The sequence below is a fragment of the Falco cherrug genome, chromosome 7 (assembly GCF_023634085.1).
Source record: "Falco cherrug isolate bFalChe1 chromosome 7, bFalChe1.pri, whole genome shotgun sequence".
NCBI lineage: Eukaryota > Metazoa > Chordata > Aves > Falconiformes > Falconidae > Falco > Falco cherrug.
The window spans coordinates 29,176,830-29,197,329 of NC_073703.1; the positions used below are offsets into that span (position 1 = coordinate 29,176,830).

At 44.8% G+C, this 20,500-nt stretch overlaps 1 protein-coding gene across 4 annotated transcripts in view; it reads right to left on the reverse strand.

Moving 5' to 3' along the window:
• GPR132 (G protein-coupled receptor 132) overlaps positions 1–19,192 on the reverse strand; it is an 84,651-nt gene extending 65,459 nt beyond the window's left edge. The window contains exons 1-2 of one of the 4 annotated variants that reach the window (XR_003560666.2): positions 18,859–19,192; positions 11,308–13,832 (exon numbers count right to left, since the gene is read on the reverse strand). The gene's annotated coding sequence lies outside the window, so the exon portion shown is untranslated. Of the gene's footprint in view, positions 1–11,307; positions 13,833–14,051; positions 15,892–17,166; positions 17,730–18,858 lie in introns of those variants that run through there. The other 3 variants (XR_008733056.1, XR_008733055.1, XM_027807536.2) reach the window with 3 other exon arrangements.
• Between the last annotated feature and the right edge of the window lie 1,308 nt (positions 19,193–20,500).

Below are 20,500 nucleotides of genomic sequence, written 5' to 3' on the forward strand. Positions count from 1 at the left end.
TCTTCCAATGCAAACAGCTCCACAGTGCAGCCTTTATCTTTGCCTCCTTATCTCCAGGCTTCCAGGCTGAGGGAGCCCTCTGGAAAAAGTGAGATTTTTCTCAAAGAGAAACATGATTGCAGGCAGTTCACTTCAGACAGGCCCTACTACTTTTCACTCTTGTAATGGGGAGGCGACCCCATCCGGAGCCCATTTATTTAAGTGGAACACTTCAACAGCTGGGAAAAAAAAAAAATAACCCTTCCTGCTGCTCGAAGTGTGGGAGATTCACATAACTCCAGACAGCAGAAACCAGGGAAGCCATGTGGCGGGACAAAACGGACCCTTCTCTACGTTGCCCAATGTTTATTCTGAGCAGGGCTTTCTGATAGCAGCTTTCCCTGATCAGATGCTCCCTTCCTGATGGTGCTACATACACCAAAACCAACAGAGGACACCTCTCATTTTTTCCAGATAAAAGTAGACTCCAGGGCACATGGGTCCAGGAAACATTCCTAGAAGATGCAGGAAAATGGCACAGAAACTCCCCTGGACTATCGCTGGTGGCAATGAGCATTCAGGGGAGGATGGCAGGTGTTGCCAAGTGGTCCATGCTCAGAGCAAGTCTCGCTGGGCATGATGCTCATGGCACAGAGTTTGCACTCCTCTGCATGCTGGAAATTGTATCAAGGACTCTATCCACTTACTTCAGTTTCTTTAAAAAGTCAATTAAAAGCATTCAGAGAAGCTGAAAGAAGCCTTGACTTGAAAGAGGAAGTGTGGACTGAAATCCTAAATGTTTTCAATAGGCTAAGTCCACATGTGAAGCATGATTTAAACTGAGATATGTGTTGACTAACCCAAATTATTGTAGTGACAGTTACATTAACCTCTCTGGCACTGGAGAGAAGATCACATCCCGCTAATACCAGCTCTAAACAACAAAATACATGCCAGTTGAAAAGTTAACACGCAACTGGCATTATTTCTGTTTTCTATCCAGGCTGTGCCAAGATACTCTTTTCTTACTAAGACTTGATCCAGCTCAATTTAGAGAGAGAAAAAAAAATTCAATTCTCTGAGCCTGAATCCTAGTGCTTGGCAAGCTGTGCCCTGGCGAGTACAATTCTTTAAGCAGGACACGTCTTGTTCTCTGGAAAAGCTTAAAAACCAACACCTCAGGGTGCATTATTGCAGGAACTTTTTATCACGAGGGAGCAGTTTCCTGAAATCACACGGTGAAAAGGGTGTGGGAAGTTACAGATTTTTCTTCGATTCTAGCCTGGTGAAAATACCTTCTTCAGAAGCATGATTACCTTGTTTGCAGGTAGACTTATGCTGCACCCCTCTTGTTCTGTGGGCACAGAGCATCATGAAGTTCAGCTGAAATCTGGCCTGTCTTAAGGTCAGTGCAAGTGAGCCACCTGGTATTCTGATGGAGGGAACGCTTTGACCAGTTCCTATGTTTGGAAAGGTGATGATTAAGCAGAGCTTGAAGGCTGAGTACATTCTCAAGGTCTAGAGCACAGCAGGACCTCTAGGATCAGATCCCACAGAAGCAGAGCTGCCATAATACGATGCCGAGAGGTGCTATATAAATATGTCATTTCCAGTGATTCACTCTTCCCACAGATTCTTGTCTGTGCCATGTTTCTATTAGTGTTATAAGCAATTTGTGGGCCAGACGGTGTTTTACCAAGGACAATATCTGTGATTCAACACTTTCTCCCATCCTGCTAGTTTGAGAGCACGCAAATGAGACGTTTGGATACAAGACACATTTCGTAGTTCCTCCACATGCTGGAGGGTGTAATTGCTGAATTCTCACTTCCCTGACCGAAACTTTTTTGCTTGTCTGTACCGTGGCTCTGCCTCAAAGCTCCAGCTGAAATTCAGGTGGTGGTTGTGCTGGGTGCCGTACACAAACGTGCCCCAGATGACACCCTGTCGAGAGCAGGGACCAGGCTAAGGCATATTTGCAAACTGTTCTTCTCTCTCTATCACCTCCCCTACACACCACTTTTTGTGGAGACAACGTCCCCATTGCTTGCTCCCCACACTCCCAAATGAGAAGTATTGAAATTGCCTGACTGTGTGGCTCCGGATGAAGCTGTTGCTCTGAGCAAGTACAGACAGACAGAGTGATTGCCATAGCAACAAAAGTTATGTGTGAAATCCCTGGGAACCAGTCCTTCTCCTCCTCCCCCACCCATTCAGGTCCCTTTTCAGATTTCTCTTTTTTTTTTTTTTTTTTTTTTTTTTCACCAAGGTGCCGGTATAAATTTGTTCCTTGAGCTGAACACCTAGGGAGATGCTTTGAAAGCAGCCCTTTGGGTTACAATAGCATGCCACCAATTACTGCAGTAGCGGGACAACTTTGTGGAGCATCATATTGGAAAAACGCATCCTGCTGGGTCTTGGGAAAGTCTTAATAAGGCAAATTGAAAGAGAGCAGATAGTGGGAGAGTTGCTGCCTGCATTTAGGACCTCAAGGGCATATCCCAAATTTGTTCCTGATCAAATCTGCACTGAACTATTTACTTTTTGAGGCACTAAGTCAACAGACATGCATCAAAACAAATTAAAACCATTTAAGATCAAGCTGCTAATGGTTAGAGCCACACAAAATAATGCAGGTTGTTAACCCCATAATAAGAAGCTCATTAAAATGTGAATTACCAATTAGGTTACTTAGGAGTTCCATTAGGAGAAACACAAGCAACAGAAAAACCACTGAATATTTGCCAGTTGCTGGGTGCAACACACTGTGAAGATCGATGGCCAGGGAGATGTGTCCAGCTGGCACAGACTGGCAGAATTGCCTAGGGCTGCAACACAACCAAACTGTCTTAAACCAGAAACAAGATCAAGTTCAAACCTCTCATGGACTTGACTTGGACCTTGAGGAGGAGCATTTTGTGCAGTGAGTACTGGAAGTTTCATGGGTGTTCAAGGTTATGAATACCAATGCTACCACTCACATTTGGGTTTAGATTGACATTTACCTTCCTTTGGCAAGCAATGCTTCCTTCAGGTCAAAACAAGCATATTTAAATACCCTCTGGACATGACAATCAGCCCCAAACTTACCAAAAGCTTTTTATGTTGTAGACTCTGACAAGAGGAACTTTTAATGGTACAACTAAAAGCAGCATGACCTTGCACTTAGGCATCCTCAAACTGCTTTGGAGAAGAGTTTTACTACTGATGTCTGTGCCCTGCATTTTACTATTTCACACAGCCCTAGGGTTTTAACTTATTCTTTCCAGGTACTACCATTTTTATGTCATCTGGAGGGAGCTGCCAGCCTCCCAGAGCTTATTTTGCTTTATATATGTAAAAATGTATTTTCCCCAACATACCGATAATGGCATACACAGAGGAGACCTTTAAGCTTTATTTTGTTGCTGCAAAAAAGCAGCACAGTAACATGCTTATGTTGAAATCACTAGTTCCCAAATGGCATCCTTTCTGCTTTCCCACTTCAGTGGATTTCAGATATCACCAATCTGAAAAGCAGCAAGTGCACTGCCTGGCAGACAAGCTGAGGGTGTAGAAAGATGGAGACAGAATTGTGTATCAGCTCTGTTTCACTCATACACCTACCTCTCACAAACCCCAAACTTGAGTTGAATGGTCCAAACCAGGCTTTTAAAGGTATCAAGAATGGGACAGAGATTTAATTGTTTCTGACTTGAGAAAAATGCTTTAAAAATTTTTTCCAGATTTTCCCTTTTGAAGGCAGGGAAAGCCTCAGAGTTGCAGACACTTCTCCAGATGGGAGAAGGAAGAGGTAAGATGCTCCAGGAAAGGCTGGGGTGATGCCTGGGTGTGTGAGGAGGGGTCTATCACAGACACAGTTTCCTGAAGGTCTCTGAAAGCATCCAAAAGGGGCACTTGTTCCTCAGGCAAGGAGCCAGTGTTGACCCTGGGAGGGCAACAGCTGTGATAAACCCCCTTTTTTGGACACCTGAAGCTCTATACCTCAGGGACCTCACCACCCAGGAACATCCATTACTGTCAACCTAAATGACAGTCTTCCCACAACAACCGAACTTTCAGGAGGAGGTACATTTAGTCAACTAATTCACCTTCCACTTTGACAGCACCCATCTTTATCCATGCTTCAGCTTCATCACCTGACGTTCACTTTATGTTCTTGTTCAGTCCTTCTGGTTTTATTGGGGTAGCCAGATACTATCCGTGTTTCTAGTTAACTCAATAAATCCATCAAGGAACAGCTCGGCTGAGCATATTCCTTGTAGTACAGGCTGTGGCTGGCTGTGGGGCCAAAGAGCACTGAGGGGTATCTGTGGGCTCCCAGAGCACATGGGAACAGCTCCTGTACAGCTGAGCTGGGCTCCCCCCCACAAAGCGATGAGAAACATCGCCAAGCTCTGTGGCATCTCCAGCTATACCCCAGCGCGGGTTTGTACTGCATTGCCTGGTGCTGGGGTGAGCTCAGCTGGGAAAGTGGCTTTTGCCGTACTGGAACACCACTTCTGCAGCTGGCACATGGTCTCTGCTTAGATCAGCTTACAGCCCCCATCAAGAGCTCTGCTCACAATGCTCAGTACTCATGGTACCAGCAGCCATCCCAAAGACAACTGGGCAAAATGAACCGAGGGTGGGGGAGAACACATAGGAGTTAGCTGCTCCATCCCAAAACTCCGTTAGTCTTGGACAGGAACACCCCCACCCCCAACATCCCATGGGGAACATCAGGGTGCGGAGATAAGAGACTGCACAAGGGACCACCAGCACGTGGTGACTCCAGGCAAGTACAAAGCCCTGCCAAAGCACCACTTTACCTGGGGGCACGAGGGTAATGTGTGTGTACTTCTTTTTGATATAACTAGATGGGCACTTCAAGGGGAGAAATTATTTGAGTGTATCAGTAATATTTTTATGCAGCCCAAGGTGGCCATTTGAAAGTCATTTAATAGGCAAAACTGTGCTTTGAGCAGGCAGCAAATCAAGGTAATCTCATTCAACAAAATCACAAAGAACAGCAGAAGTATTAAATCAGTATGGTCGTATATTTACAGTGAATAATTTAAGCAGCGCCAGGGTTGAAGCCAAAAAGATTTGCTTTAATGCTTTCAATTTAGCTCGGTTTTCAGAACCACTTAAAATGGTAAATTATGTTCTATCCCACCGGTCTTACAGAAACATAGTCCCTCCTATCGTGACTTTGGAAAGGATATTTGCCCTAAAAATTGAGTGGAGACAGGTCCTGTTCTCTTTCCTCTTCCCCAAGATGTTAACTTCTACCAGTGTGACTTACTGATAAAACAGGTGACTTTACTAACATTGTTCAAGAAAGCATTAAAAAGATGTTAAGCATATTTTTAAACTAGAAGTGTGCTATAATCTCAGCTGGTATAGACTGACGTATTTCCAATGGTATAATGGACCTATGCCAATTTACATCAGCTGGCCACAGCATAAGATGTTGAAACCAATTGGAAAAACTCATCTGATATTTAAAAGCAACATATGGGAGCAGCAGAGACTCCAGGAAGACACTCCGTTTAGGATATTTTGAAAACAAAATATATCCTACTGTAGTGTGGAAGGAGGTGTATTAACTTGTATCTTTTTCCTATGGGCAGTAATCATAATTTCAATTTTATTAGTATCACTTCCCATCTTACTCAACACTCGCTGTCATGGCCTTTTGGGGCAAATGAGTAGCAAGTGAATGTTGCATTGCCAGATGTGTGTTTAAGGAAAACAAATTTTAAATGAACTAACAGAAATGCTCACCCTGGTAGGACTTGCTTTTGCAACTCATGCTACTGGTCATAAAGAATATGTGTGAATAAGATGTAGAGATTCAAATGGCTACCAAATCTGAAGAAACTAGTATTCAGTGGCCACAGAGGTTACACTTGGCAAATAGACTGTTCCCTGTGAGTTGTCCCATCTGTCTGTGGGAATGAAGTAATGAACATGCTCAGCACACTCCTATTCAGCAAAGTATCCTCAAAAGGACTTCAAAATAACCTGGACAACTTCACTCAGCCAGGGTCTGTCTCGCCTTCGGTTTACGTGAGTGTTCAATCTGCAGGCTTGCCGGTGCTCAAACGCACACAATGCTGTTTGCGGAACAGACACTATGAGAGGATGACACAGACAAACATGGGAAAAGCGTCTGTTTTCTCACTCTTCCTTGGCAGCAGATTTAAGAGCACAGTGCATATTTTGTATTGATTCAGCATTTGACTACCTAAAAACCCATAAATCAATATTTCCAACTCTCTTTCCCTTACATCCTTTTACTTCTTTAAAGAAGCTGCAGTGAGGAAAGCCTTATTGTAAAGATCAATCTCACCTATAAATGCAAAGTAAAACTGTGATTTTTGTTATAAAACATGAGCCTGCTCTTGCGACAGAGTTTATGAAGGAGTCCTAACTTAGACTCTGAAAAATTCAGATGGGGCATAATGTTAAAGGGTGTTTCATCAAGAGAAGTAACACTGAGGCAGTCCAAAATTCAGCACACCTTCCCCAGCTTGACTGAAAATCTCATGCTTTACCAATATACTCAGCACTTCTACACACTGAGCCCATCACGGAGCTGCTCCAAACCCCACAGATCACAGTGTGCTTTGTGCCAGGTCACTTACGACTGTTAAGAACAGAAACGCAAAGTGACATGTATTGAACACAGATTGAAAGTGGCATATCAATACTGCCACGAACTCCTGGTTTGCAAACACTGACAGCTCGCCTTCCATCCCATTTATTAAAATAAATTCATACAGGCATGGGTAGGAAACATGGAACCTGAAATTTTAAACTTTCCTTCCCTGTTAGCTGGCAAGAGGGGACAGGGGAGAATCAATCTCAGAGACATCTACAACTCAACCCCTGCAGACGGTTGGATACAAGGGAACACAGCAGATACCTAAGCAGGTACTTTAGGCTTCTGTTTATGGACTCGAAAGCTATCTATGACCTTGTGGGGATGGTTTGGGTGGAAGGACCTTGATCACTATCAGGCTGTCTCCTTGTAACTGCATAAATTCCAGGGCAGTTGATCACCCTGAAGCAAATGGGTGCAGGGGCAGTTATGTGTGAACCCCTTTGCACCCTGGCACAGCTTTTTTTTCTTACCAGATTGTCACACTGTGATAAGATCTCTGACAAGAAGGTTTAATTACTCTGCCTGGTTGGCAACACTGGTGATTCTTCATGCTCTTATAATGACCACACAGAAGAACCACATGAAGAATTGGTCTGCAGAGTTATTTCTCCAATGACTAGGATGCCTATCACAGATTAAGCTCCTGACTTTCAAGCATCTGAGATTGTATGAGATGACCTGGGGCCTGGAGCATCCTCAGACGATTTGGAGAACAAGCCAAACAAACCCAGCCTGGAAGCAGAACCTGTTCACCACCATCACAGCACTGACTCAGTCCCACAGCATACAAATGCTGCACTCTTAGCCTTAGACTGGTAAAAACCATTAAAGTTAAAAGGTAAATCATATGTATTATGTACAACAAAATGACTGGTTTATACCATTATGTTTTGATTTCCTCAGGAAAACTAAGACAATTAAAGGCAGGAAGGAAGATCATAAATTTGAAAGAAGACAAGGGGATAACCACTCACCTAAATAGGAAGCTTTAAATAGTCTTTCATTGACTCACCATGATCTGGAAAACAGTATCCCTTAAGCTTTTACTCTTGCTTGTAAAACATAAAATAGGTATTATACTACGAATTAAAACAGGCTTGCGTGGTAATCTGTACCCAAACCAATCAAATACCTATGTTAGTTTTAATTACATATATTATCCTTTCACGGCATAGATTCATAGTAAATAATAGCTAGTTCTGGGAGCCATTCTATGAAAATGAAGAGTTAGTCGTCAGCCTTTCAGTCACGATACACTCTCCATTACAAGATATGTGCCTTCATAAACCACCCAGCCTCTAACACATTGCCCACGTCTAGACAGATGTATATGTTTCTTTAAACCAGAGAGACAGACCCATGTAATATCTAGTTAGCGGTGCTCTACAACAGTTGTTTTCTGTAATAGTCTTCCTTTGTATAAAAGAATATGGTGGGACAGCTGATATTAATATAAATAACAATACTGTATGTGTCCTCAATCAAGATGAGGTGTTCCACTATGCAGGGGGTTGTACATCTTTATAGGAAATCTTTCTCCATCTCCCTCCATTATTTAATAGATAAGATAGAAAAAGTGTGGAGAAAGGTAGTATTATCGTTATCTCCTGATAGGGAACTGCTGGACACAAGGGTAGGAGTAATTAGTGACTTGGGTTCAGGAAGTCTGGGCTGGAACTAGAAACTGACCTCAGACTAACTTGTCTCACCATCTCAGCGATGAGTCTGCACTTCCTCTCGTTTAGTAACACTGAAGTGGTGTGCAATTTAAAGATTAGACAATATAACATTTCCTTTGAAAGTATAATATTAATTTTGGGTCCTTGATTACTAGTCCCAAATCCATCAATTGTTCACATATCTGTGTATTCCCTTTGTGATTGTTTCTCTGAAACAATACTTATGTAAATGCCACGTTGCCCACTCAGAATGGCAGCCCTGGAGCCTTGGGATGCCCCTGACAAACTATTGTTGACAGCTCAGAGTTACTGTACATGCATGGCTTTTCCCTGATAACCATGCTCAAAATGCAGCAAACTCAGCCAGCATTGAGCAAGATGGTGCCTTACTACGGCTTATATGCAGCCAAAACACACTTCTCAAACCAGCACGGTAACCAGAGATGAGCAGATCCCAAATATTTTGATAGGCAGAACCCCATAAAACATCAAGTTAGAAACTCAGCAGCCCACAGACACCCATGACTTCAGCGGCTGCTTCTACCTGTATCTAAGCAGCAACCCACATGAGTCAAGTGGTAGGAGTGAATTTCTCATTCCCTTCCTTCAGAGCTTCCGTTAGTGTGGCTGCAGTCGCTGTTACGGGCACTCGAGTGATGCCGTATGATTATAATGTGCTGTCACCCTCCCAAACATGTAGGCGGATTTCATATTGCTTACATATAGCAAAAGCCTTTCCACTGAGAAGAACTGCCAGGAATTCCTTAGCCTACTGTGAGCAGCACTGCCTCAGCGGAGAGGTGAAGAGCTGCCACTTCTGATGGAAGATCCGATAAAAATGAGGAGTGTCTCTACTGGGTGCAGATTCAAGAGCAGAGGGCCTGCTGCAGATACACCCTGCTGCAGGCTCCCGAAAGCCTCGTGTTAATAAAGGCTTGGAGATGACGTGTGAAAATGAATTTTCTAACTGGCCATGCACTCTTTGAGGTTTCTGGATCATAACTTGCACTGTGAATCCCAGCCAGGGGTCAGTGGGCAGCCAACACAGAGAAATGGGGGCACTGGTAGAACGAGTGATCCAGCAGTTTTGTAAGGCTGACCATGAAATTCCCAGTAGGTCCTCTCATCTTTTCCCATATTGGCCAGTGCTGTCCACAGAGGAAGCAGAGACACTAAGGGATGATGGACAAAACTTGGATTCAAGTGTGGCATTAATATGTCTATGGTGACAGTCTAGTTGAGGTTGTGAGCTAACAGGAGTTAAGTCCCTGAGGTATAGCATAGCTTTCTCCCAGTTCCCACATGGAAGAACCATGGTATCTACCACAGGGATATTGAGAAAGAGGTGAGATTTCTCTCTACTCTGGCCCACATCGATTAGTCTCCAAGAAAGGAGAACAAATAGCCCGTTGGCAAACGACATTGCAGTCCTCATGCTGGGACGGGGCTACTCCACATGATAATTCATGTCCTTTCCTTTACCTACCATCCATACGTTTGCTTTGCCCACCCCTGGCTGTACACACCTGGAGGGATCTAACCCCATGCACCTGGGATTTTCCACCTCTTCTGCAGTGACTTTCCTTCCACCTGCCATAACACTTTTCCCCCCGTATTCAAGCTCTGATGATTTTGCTTCCATTTTCACATCTACTGGCCCAAGGAACTCTGCTGCAAATTTGTCTATCAACATGGCATGAACCCAGAGGCAGCCAACTGGTGACTTCATGTAGGTGGAGGACCAAACACAGGACTAGCGTGTATGGTGGTTTTAAATCCTAATCTTCTGGACAGTGGAGCCCTTTCCAAGACAATCCTGTTGGAGATCTTGTCAAGTCATCAGATTACCCCCTTTCCCAGTCTGAGTGTGGCCCTGTGCGTGCAGCCCCACCACTGCTAACTGATGAGCCCTGGGTCTCCCTCCCACTCAGCAGCATTCTTTCATGGTAGGGTTTGTCTCTGTATCAGACTATACTTGCTGCCTCCCATTTTTTTCCAGGCTATGTATGTGTTTATTTCCTTTGATCTTCCTAGTAAATAGGTCATTCCTTCCACCCTCTTGTCTATACCAGTTAATCTATAACATCACCTGTTTGCCTGCACTCTTTTCAGTAGGCTCTGCCCCATGTGGTATTCCTATTAGCATTTCAAAAGTGGATTGATCTGGGTTTTTTTTAATGAATTATCAGTTGTAGTTTTCTATCAACATTTGCATCCAAGGGTCTTTTCTGGATTACTTCTCTCCACAGGCTCTGACTTACTGTTTTGACCTCTCCTCAGTGAGTGTTGTTACCCTGTGGATGTTTCTGCACTTAGATTTGTTCAATTTCTTGCTGTTCCCACTATGTCCCACTCTTCATTTATTGAAATCCCTTTAGGATGATGCTTCTAATAAATTATTTGCAATTCACGCTCCAGCTGGGTGTTATCTTTGAATTTGATTGATGTATTTTTCTTCTCCTTCCTTGATGCTACTGCAGATGAGTATAATGTCCAACACAGCAGGAGTCCCTGAGGATCCCACCACGACAATATTTACAAGCATTATCCACTTTCTGTTGTAGGGGCTGATTTTAATTTCTTTCATTGTTATTCCCCCTACATTGTATCCACCCTACATCTTTCTTATTCTGCTTTGGGCCCAGTCCAACCACTGTTAAAGTCGAGTGCATCTGCATGGAATCCTTTAGGGATGCATCAGGATCTACGGGAATATTCTGTCTGAAGAAACTGAATAGAATTACTGAAATCAAGGAGCTCTCTGCAGGAAAGCTCTCTGTACAACCAGTTGTCTTGTCAATGAGTGAAACCCTTCAGGGCAAATTTACTGAGCAACTCAAGGGACTGTATCCCCTTCCTCCTCCTGCCAGCACGTCCCACTATGGTGTATACTCCATCCCACATGACGGATAAGCAGCTGCTTATTTTTCATTCTCCCCACCCAACACGCCCCCCCCCCCCCCCCCCCCCCCCGGTGTTTTTCTCCTCCCATAAACATTGTGAACATAATGTGGCTGTAGAGTCTACCACTTGGATGCAACTGCTTCTCTTAATGTGACTTGTCTTTGTGTGTAACACGTATTTGTTTTGTTCTTCCTGCAGAACAACTACTAGTAGTTTCTGATTATTAGAGACCAAGTTTCACCTGGAAAGGATGTGAAGTTAATTGAACTGTAATTCCCCTTTTGGAAAAGAAGCATGATATTTTCCCTCTGCCAGTCATCAGGGCTTCCTCAGCTCTTCAGGAGCACTTGAATATAATGGATAATGGGCCTAAGAGTTTTTCAGCTAATTCCTTTAATACCCTTGGGTATGTACCATCTGGCCTTCTGTGCCGATTTGAATGCATTGTGCTCTTAATATTTCTTTGCTGTTTCTTTAATGATTTTGCTAACTTTTAGCTCTCAGCTTCTTGGCTTTCCTTTGATTGCTCATTGCACATAATGTTTTTAAAGGAAATCTAGAAAACTGAAATAAATGATGATTTTTTCAGTTAACTGTATCCATAGCAGAAATGAACTCACTTTTAAAATTCACCTTTCATCAAGAAGCATTGGGTCTTACAAGTCTGAGCTGCAACTGTTATCTTTTACCCCATCCAAGCAAGGCTGCATCTACAGAACATTTTCTGCTATTTAAAAGGTCCCCTGACAGCACGGTTTTATGGAAGGCAGGTCCTGCTTGATGAACCTGATCTCCTTCTATGATATGATGACCCAACTAGTGGATGAGGGAAAGGATGTGGATTTTGTCTCCCTGGACCTTAGTAAAGCCTTTGACACTGTCTCCCACAGCATTCTCCTGGAGAAACTGACTGTCATGGCTTGGACAGGTGTAGTCTTCAGTGGGTAGAAGCTGTTGGATGGCCAAGCCCCAGGAGTGGTGGTGAATGGAGTTACATCCAGCTGGTGGCCGGTCACAAGTGGTGTTCCCCAGGGCTCAGTGCTGGGGCCAGTCCTGTTTAATGTCTTATCGATCATCTGGATAAGGCCATCAAGTGCACCCTCAGTAAGTTTGGAGAGGACAGCAAGTTGGAAGGCAGTGTTGATCTGCTTGAGGGCAGGGGGCTCTGCAGGGGGATCTGGGCAGGCTGGCCCGATGGGCCAAGGCCAATTGTACTAGGTTCAACAAAGCTCAGTGCCTGGCCCCGTGCTTGGGTCACAACCACCCCATGCAATGCTACAGGCTTGGGGAATAGTGGCTGGAAAGCTGCCTGGTGGAAAAGGACCTGGGGGTTCTGATTGACAGTTGGCTGAATATGAGCCAGTGGTCTGCCCAGGTGGCCAAGGAGGCCAGTAGCATCCTGGCTTGTATTCACAACAGTGTGAGCAGCAGGACTGTGGTGATTGTCCTGCTATTCTTGGCACTGGTGGGGCCACACCTCAAATACTGGGTTCAGTTTTGGGCCCCTCACTACAAGAAAGACATTGAGGTGCTGGAACATGTCCAGAGACGGGCAACAAAGCTGGTGAAGGGTCTGGAACATAAACCTTATGAGGAGTGGCTGAGGGGAGTGGGGTGGTTTAGCCTGGAGAAAAGGAGGCTCAGGAGGGACCTTCTCACTCTCTACAGCTGCCTGAAAGGAGGCTGTAGGCAGGTGGGGGTCCATCTCTTCTCCCAGATAACAAGCAACAGGACAAGAGGAAATGGCCTCGAGTTGGGCCAGGGGAGGTTTAGATTAGATATTAGGAAAAAAGATTTCAGTAGAAGGGTGGTCAAACATTATAACAGGCTGCCCAGGGAGGTGGTGGAATCACCAACCCTGGAGCTGTTTAAAAACATGTAGATGTGGTGCTTAGGGAAATGGTTTAGTGGTAGACTTGGCAGTCCTGGTTTAAAGGTTGGACTTGATGATTGTAAAGGTCTTTTCCAATCTAAATGATTCTATGATATTATGCAAGAGAATTTTCTCTTAGTCTAAGACCCTATCCAAGTCTTGTCTATTCCATACTGGTAAGGAATTTTCCCTTCTTCCCATTTTCTTTCTCACCAAGCACATATATGTGACCCTGCCTAGATCCATCTGATACTTGTAGACTCATGCATGCTATTTTCTTATCTCTTCACCAGCTTATATCTAAGCATCACTTAATCTTCATAAATCAAACCCACACCAAATGATCTGATCATGTCTCTACTCTTCTTTGAGGCCTCTGATTTTACAGTGTTTGGCGTTGAGATGCAAGAAATCAACAGCAATGTTCCAGCTGTATGTAAGCCAGGCCAATTATTATGATGCCCACTGAGAATGGCATGGGTCTTTCGCAATGCAAGCTGGCTGCCAAAAGCTACATGTAGATTGTCCTCCTGTAACTCTTCTAGCCTTTCCTTAAGTGGCGTGCTCCCAGGATGATTTGGATGTGAATAATTGCCTGTACAATTCGCCAAGGATGGAGGGGGACAGTCTCCTTATCTCTTGCTTTCGGGTGGTGCCAGATGGGAAAGCTCCTGTCTTATCTCAGGTCATGCTCACCAAACGGACTACACCGGAGCTGCTCTGCACTTCTGACTTTCCTCAGCTCCTGCGTGGGTGGGGAGACAGGAGCAAATCAGTTCAGCCTCCTGATCCCTGCCACCTTTGATGACATTGATACTGTTGGCTGAGGGCATTCCCAAGGCTGCTGTCAGGACCAGGCTTGCCTGCCTCCTGCATGGCACACACCCTGAGCACAGCCATGGAGTGCCATGGAGGGGCACACGAGCCCTGCGCACCTCTTCAGCCCCCACACACAGCGCCCTGGTAGAGATGTGGGGAGCCCCCGGGCCCTGTGCACAACATTAGGGAGAAGACTTTTGGGTAGCAGACAGCCTGAATGGCCTTCAGGCCTTTCCAGAGGCTGCTTTCAGTGCAATACATACATCAGCTTCAAGCCTGGTAGTTGTGGTTGCCTTACCTTCACCCTGAATCTGGAAAATTGTCATGCCATGGTCTCCAGCACTCCATTTCTTTGGCACGTCCAGTGAGGTGGTATCTAGGTATGGACTAGTCCATGCCTGTCAAAATGCTGGATGGGAGGCAGAGCAGGATAAGACACTGGATAACTTCCCTGAGCCTTCAGGCTCCAGAGAAAAAATGACCCCTTTTTTCTCCTGAAAAATGAAAGAATTTCAGAGACAATAAACAAAGGGCTGCATTAAAACCTCTGTTTGCAGGAGATTGTGAAGATTTCAGTGATACCATACTGCCCTGCAGGAAGAGGGATTAAGGGTGTTACAGGACAGATTTACAAACCCTGGAGAAAGTAAGCATCCAATGGAAATCTTTGGCAATCCCCTTCCCTTCCTCTTCTGAGTCTCACCCTGGCTTCTGGTAACACTTAGAACAAAACCACCAGCTCTTGCTTATTTTAATGTGTTCTCTATTTTGCCCTGAACCCAAATGAAACTTCAAAGGTCTGGCTCAAGCATTTGCAAGTAAAAATAGCTCTAAAGCCAATATATTTAAGGCCCTTGAATGATATCTCTGTAATAATTCATCCTAAGCCCATGAGAGGGGAATGATGTTGTTTGTTAAAGGAATGTGCGTTGTGCTGATAGTGGGCAGTACTGACATGTGAAGAGCAATGAGTGATACTGCAAAATGAAAGGAAGGTGAGAAAAGGGGCATGAAGACTGCATTGCACTGTATTGTGGATGAGGAGCAAAATATATTTAAGATAAAAGCCGGTTCTGAGCTGCCTTTATTTTCTCTTCCAATCTGATCCTTCTCTTCCCTCCTTAGAAATTTAGGTTTGAACATGTCTCTCTTGGTGCACAAGAGTACAGTAAACATTGGTACATCCGTGGTACACAGGAGCATGACCCTTTCTCTCCCATATAGTAATGCTATTTGTTTATTACCATACAGGACTCATTTATTCTCTGTGGCTTGCCTATTTCTAAAGTAGATAAATCAAGGCTATAAAAGCATCAGCCACATCCCATGTAGTCCCTTTGTATCAGCCTTTTGTCTTCATTGCTCTGCATTTGAACAAAACACTGTGCTTTCTACTCTCTGTCACTACAAACTTCTGCCTGAAATTCTTTTGCTTCACAAGTAAAGTTTTCTCTTTCCATCTTCTAGTAGCAAGGTAAATGCACTTTGCAGTCATCATGCCTTTACATCTGCACTTTCCCACTGAAGCCTGGGCAAGGATAGCTCAAGCTACTGCAATAACATTACCACGTGGGATTTTCTGGAAGAGATCAGTGTAAATCCTGTCTTCCTCTGATCTGATGTTTTTCATCACCATTTTTCAGCAAATGGTTCCTAAACACAACATTTCTAATTAGTCTTTCTCAGATACAATGGCGGGGGGCACAGGGTATTCCGCAAGCTCCTGCCCATCTTGACAGACCATTTACGAAATCTCTTGGGTTGTGAAGGAGGCTTTGTTTAACAGGATGGTACTCAAAAGAAGTTGGAACGTATACTTGATTTTAAGCACACATATCCTTCAAAGGCTGCTACATAGAGAAACCCACTGAAGTGAGTAGATCCTTATGGCTCATCAGTGAGGAACATGAACAGGAACATATGGAGCAGATGCAGGTTTCAAACCACTGCCTGTGAGCACTACAGTTGATCCTCCTTAGCTGGGCCTGAGAAAAGGAGGGTAATGGGTCAAAAATGGCCAAATACAAAAGGGCAAACGCTGGAGGGTGTGAAAAACACAGACCTATCCCTTGCAGCCCTCAAGGCTGCTGTATTATCATGGGGGCTTGCTGCATTTATTTAAGCAGGACGAACAAGATAAAAGGAGCTTGTTAGTGTTGGATGCTGAGGCAGTGTTTAAGACATCCCTGACTTACAGCTCGCAAGCTGGGGCTTGTTTTGCAAGTTCAGTCCCTGTTCAGATAGGATCAGGGAATGTCTCTGGGCTGGATTGCGAAGGAAGCAGTCTTGCCAAATATGCTCTGCCCACAGCACTGTCCAGACCCGTCAGATGATATTTCTTCTAATTTTACTAATGTATGCTTGGCCTCAGTTCCATGCTACCTGGGGCTACAGCCGTAATAAAAACATGGCACACATGCTGTGGGTGGGTGCATGCAGCTGGTGGGAGTTGAGGCACGTGAAAACGAAAAACAAAAACCTTTTCTTAATTGCAGCACAGAAGTCAAGAAAAAATATTCTTCTGATTCCCTGACTTCTCCCTCTCTTTATGGCACACCCTCATCCATAGTCCTGTCAGTTGCCAGAGAAGATGACAACAAGTTTCTTCCATACGTAGGTTGCTCCATACCCTGAGCAATGCTTAGATTTTCAGGCAGAAGTGGGCTTGTATGCCACACACAGCTTGTGTTCAGGTGTGGCTCCTATGCTAGAACCATCCCACGTACTCATATTGTGGGTTACACTGGTGAATTGGGTGTTGGTGGTTTAATCCCTACCTGAGGACGAAGCTGTCAGGCGACTGTCCTGCCATGGTCATGTAGGACAGCCACTCCTGGGATGGAGGGAAAGAGCGCTAGGCACACATTTGTCTCCTACCCGTGAGCTGCTTCTCTGGGGGAATGTGGGTTGTATTGCAGCTCTGCGCTGTGGGAAAATGTCACTAAGCAGCTCACAGACTTAGAAAAGCTGGACTTCTTTGGGGCCGTGAGCCCTCCTGAGTATGCAACTTCACTATTGTGTCTGTAGAAAAGAAATTAAAACTGAGGTCGAAGAGAAGGTATGGGCTTGATGGGAAAAAGCAATGCTAGTACTAGGATCTGTGGGACTTGTTAGTGAGGGGACATGGGGAACCTATTGACTTTAACCAAGGAACAGTGCTGAGCCTGGGACCAGACCTCCCGTTGTTTCTGGGTCAGGTGTGCTGCTTCAGTGAGGGTGTTTGCCCTGGGGGCACATCCCCCCAGCTACCAGAACTGACTCTCACCCTGAAAAGGAAGGGGCAGAGAGGAACTCCTTGATGCAGCCCTTGTGTCTGCTTTCAGGATGTAAACAGGCATTAGAGGGATACTCCATCAAAGGACCAGAACATGCTGAGGTACAAATATCATGCTCACCACTGGAACTGGCCAGCCATTGCGGCTCTTGATCTCCCTGCCACATTGCCCCACTAACATGTACTCCTGACACCACTTGTTAGGAGCCACCTTGTTCTCCGATGGCTTTTCCCACTGGAATCTCTTTCAGAAAGAATCAGCATGGATTAGAGAAACCCATGGGTAGTGTGGAGAAGGCAGTTTATGTGCTGGGAAATTTGAGATTTTTATGGACCTATAGAAGATTCAAGCTTCTGACATTAGACTGAATCCTTGTTTCCGAGCTTCAAGTGAGCATTGCAGATATCAGGAGTGTTTTCAGTCCAAAAATTTACATTCATCACACATAGCACAGTCTATTTGTGTCAATTTTCAACAACAGCATTTTATTTACTGGCATTATTTTTTGCTGGCTGATGTTCAACAACTCCACTTGCTGATGCCCAACCCTGCAGGATGATATGCAAGTAAAGATGGTGCAAGAAACAGAAAACAGTCACTTCCTTCTTCCACTTCTTCTTCTGATAGATTTCACACAGTTGGTATATTAATGATTGCTTTTTTTCACTGGTCTGTGCTGTCATTTGTCTCAGATACCTTGAAAACACTTGCCCAAGCAACATGCTGTCACATCAGAAGGAGTTTCTTTTCCTCACTCTCTCTGGGGGAACCTCCACCCCTCTCTAGGCGAAACACATGAGATGCTATGGCTTAAAATTTATGGAGCCTGATTTAAAAGCCAGGACATCTCCTGGTCTCAAGGGAAGGGAAATGACCCTTGGCTTATTTTGCAGTCACTCCTTTTCAGAGAAGGAAGTGCTAATAAACGCTCACTTGAGGCACAGCAGTTCAGGACAAACAAAGGCCAAAAAGCAGCCTCATGATTGCTGTGACTGGGAATAAAGAGGAGCCAAGGAGAACACGTGAGAAGTTTCCATTGTGAGTGGTGCTCTGTGAGCAACACACATCAGCACTGAGGATAATGTCTGAGGTGGGAGCTATTGAACATCCAGAGCTGCCCTTGGGGGTTGCTTCCCCTCCCAGAGCAGCTCAGCTGGAGCCTGTTGCAGGAGCTGGGCAGTAGGGACAGGTCAGTGGCTGTATCAGGGGAGGGGAGGCAGAAAGGAGAGGCAGCATAGGGAAAAGAATGTGTAAAAAATGCCGCAGATGTCAATGGGAGTTAGACATGGGAAGAGTACACTGCACACCCTGCAGATGTGTGAGTGCTTGAGCAGTTTGAGAACAGCTCTGCAAGCCAGTCACACTCACCCAGGGGAAACCTCAGGTGAAATTTCAAAGCACAGCATCCCCAGGCTCTCAGAAGCCCTCCTGGAGGTATCAGGGCACTTGCTCCAACTGCACCAAGCACCTTCCCCTCGTGAGGAGCCTTCCCACAGGCTCCCTGGTGGGGACCTGTCCCCTTGGGTGAGCCACCTGCGAGTGGCCCAGCCCTTGGTCCCCCTCTGTGCACCCCAAAACTGACCATGCTCCATGTCCCGCAGGGCACCACACACACAGCAACACGAACCCAATGCATGATGCAGGTGGAAGTCAGAAGGGGCCATTAGTTTGTCTTACCTGGCTTGGCAATCACAGACCATCAGATTTCACCCAAGTACTGGGTCTGGTGACTTGATTAGGCAGAACATCTTGATCGTCTCAAGGCTACAGGATCTCAGCCAAAAGTCTGGGAACAGGATAGACTGATCCTGCTGGTGTCTGGTGCCATGTCAGTGGCAGAGGAGGGCTTGGGTGAGCTGTGCCTCCATGATACCAGCAGGCAACTAGCAACCCACTACTGCAGAGGAAGGCAAAAAGAATCCAGGTCCTTGCTCTCTGATCTGAGTTAAAAACAGTTTTGAAGCTCAAACACAGTAATCACTTATGACCCTCAGTAAGTTAGAGTCAGGAGTCAAAAGGGGATGTGGCAACTTCCATGTACAACTGTTGCACCACTTTTTTTGTTGCACTTCCACTTCTTGCTCAAGCACAGTCCACAATCTTCTGGGCAGAAATCTCCAGTGTTATACCAAACAACAGTTCAGAGCGATAGCGTATAACATCCTCATTAGGAACTGTCCATAGGTCCCAAACAATGTGCAAAATGAATGTAAGTAATTTCTTAATGAAAGACTTGATGCACACAAAAGCTTGTGCGTGCCATTTGAATACTATAAATAGCTTATTAGAAAATCAGTTATCAGCCAGTAAACCTAGCAGTCTTCAATAATCAATTCTTTTGTGGTCCTGATTTGTAAGTCCTTTTCTTGTTGTTACATACTTTGAAGTCTCTGAGGGGATTTGCTGCCTTGTATGTTTGTAAACACACATTCCCACCAGATCTTTCAGAGATGCCCTTCAGTAGTGTGCCCATCTTACAAGAGTGAGGGAATGGCAGCACCTTGGCCTCTTTCCCAAAGCAATTCATCAATCAATCGAGGTGATTATCTCACTGTATTTAGCATTGGTGCAGCCTTACTTTAAGTACTGTGTGCAGTTCTGGGCCCCACAATTTAAGAAGGATGTGAAGGTCCTTGAATGTGTCCAGAGGAGGGCAACAAAGTTGGTGAAGCATCTGGAAGGAATGTCCTATGAGGAGTGGCTAAGGACTTTGGGCTAGTCCAGTTTGGAGAATGGGAGGCTGACAGGTGAACTCATTGCTCTCTGCAGCTTCCTGAGGGAGAGGGAGGTGCTGATCTCCTCTTCCTAGTATCCAGTGACAGCATGTGTGGGAATGGTTCAAAGCTGCATCATGGGAGGTTCAGACTTAACATTAGGAAACATTTCCTTACCAACAGGGTGGTCAAACACTGAAACAGGCTTCCTTGAGAGGTGGTAGATGCCCCAAGCCTATCAGTGTTTAAAAGGCATTTAAACAATGCCTTTAATAACATGCTTTGACGTTTGGTCAGCCCTGAATTGGTCAGGCAGTTGGACTAGATGATCGTTGTAGGTCCCTTCCAACTGATATATTCTGTCCTGCTCTGCTCCTATTCTACTCTATTCTATTCTATTCTATTCTATTCTATTCTATTCTATTCTATTCTATTCTATTCTATTCTATTCTGTTCTGTTCTGTTCTGTTCTGTTCTGTTCTGTTCTGTTCTATTCTATTCTATTCTATTCTATTCTGTTCTATTCTATTCTGTTCTATTCTATTCTGTTCTATTCTGTTCTCTTCTCTTCTCTTCTATTTGTTCCTTTGCTAGACATCTTTCCC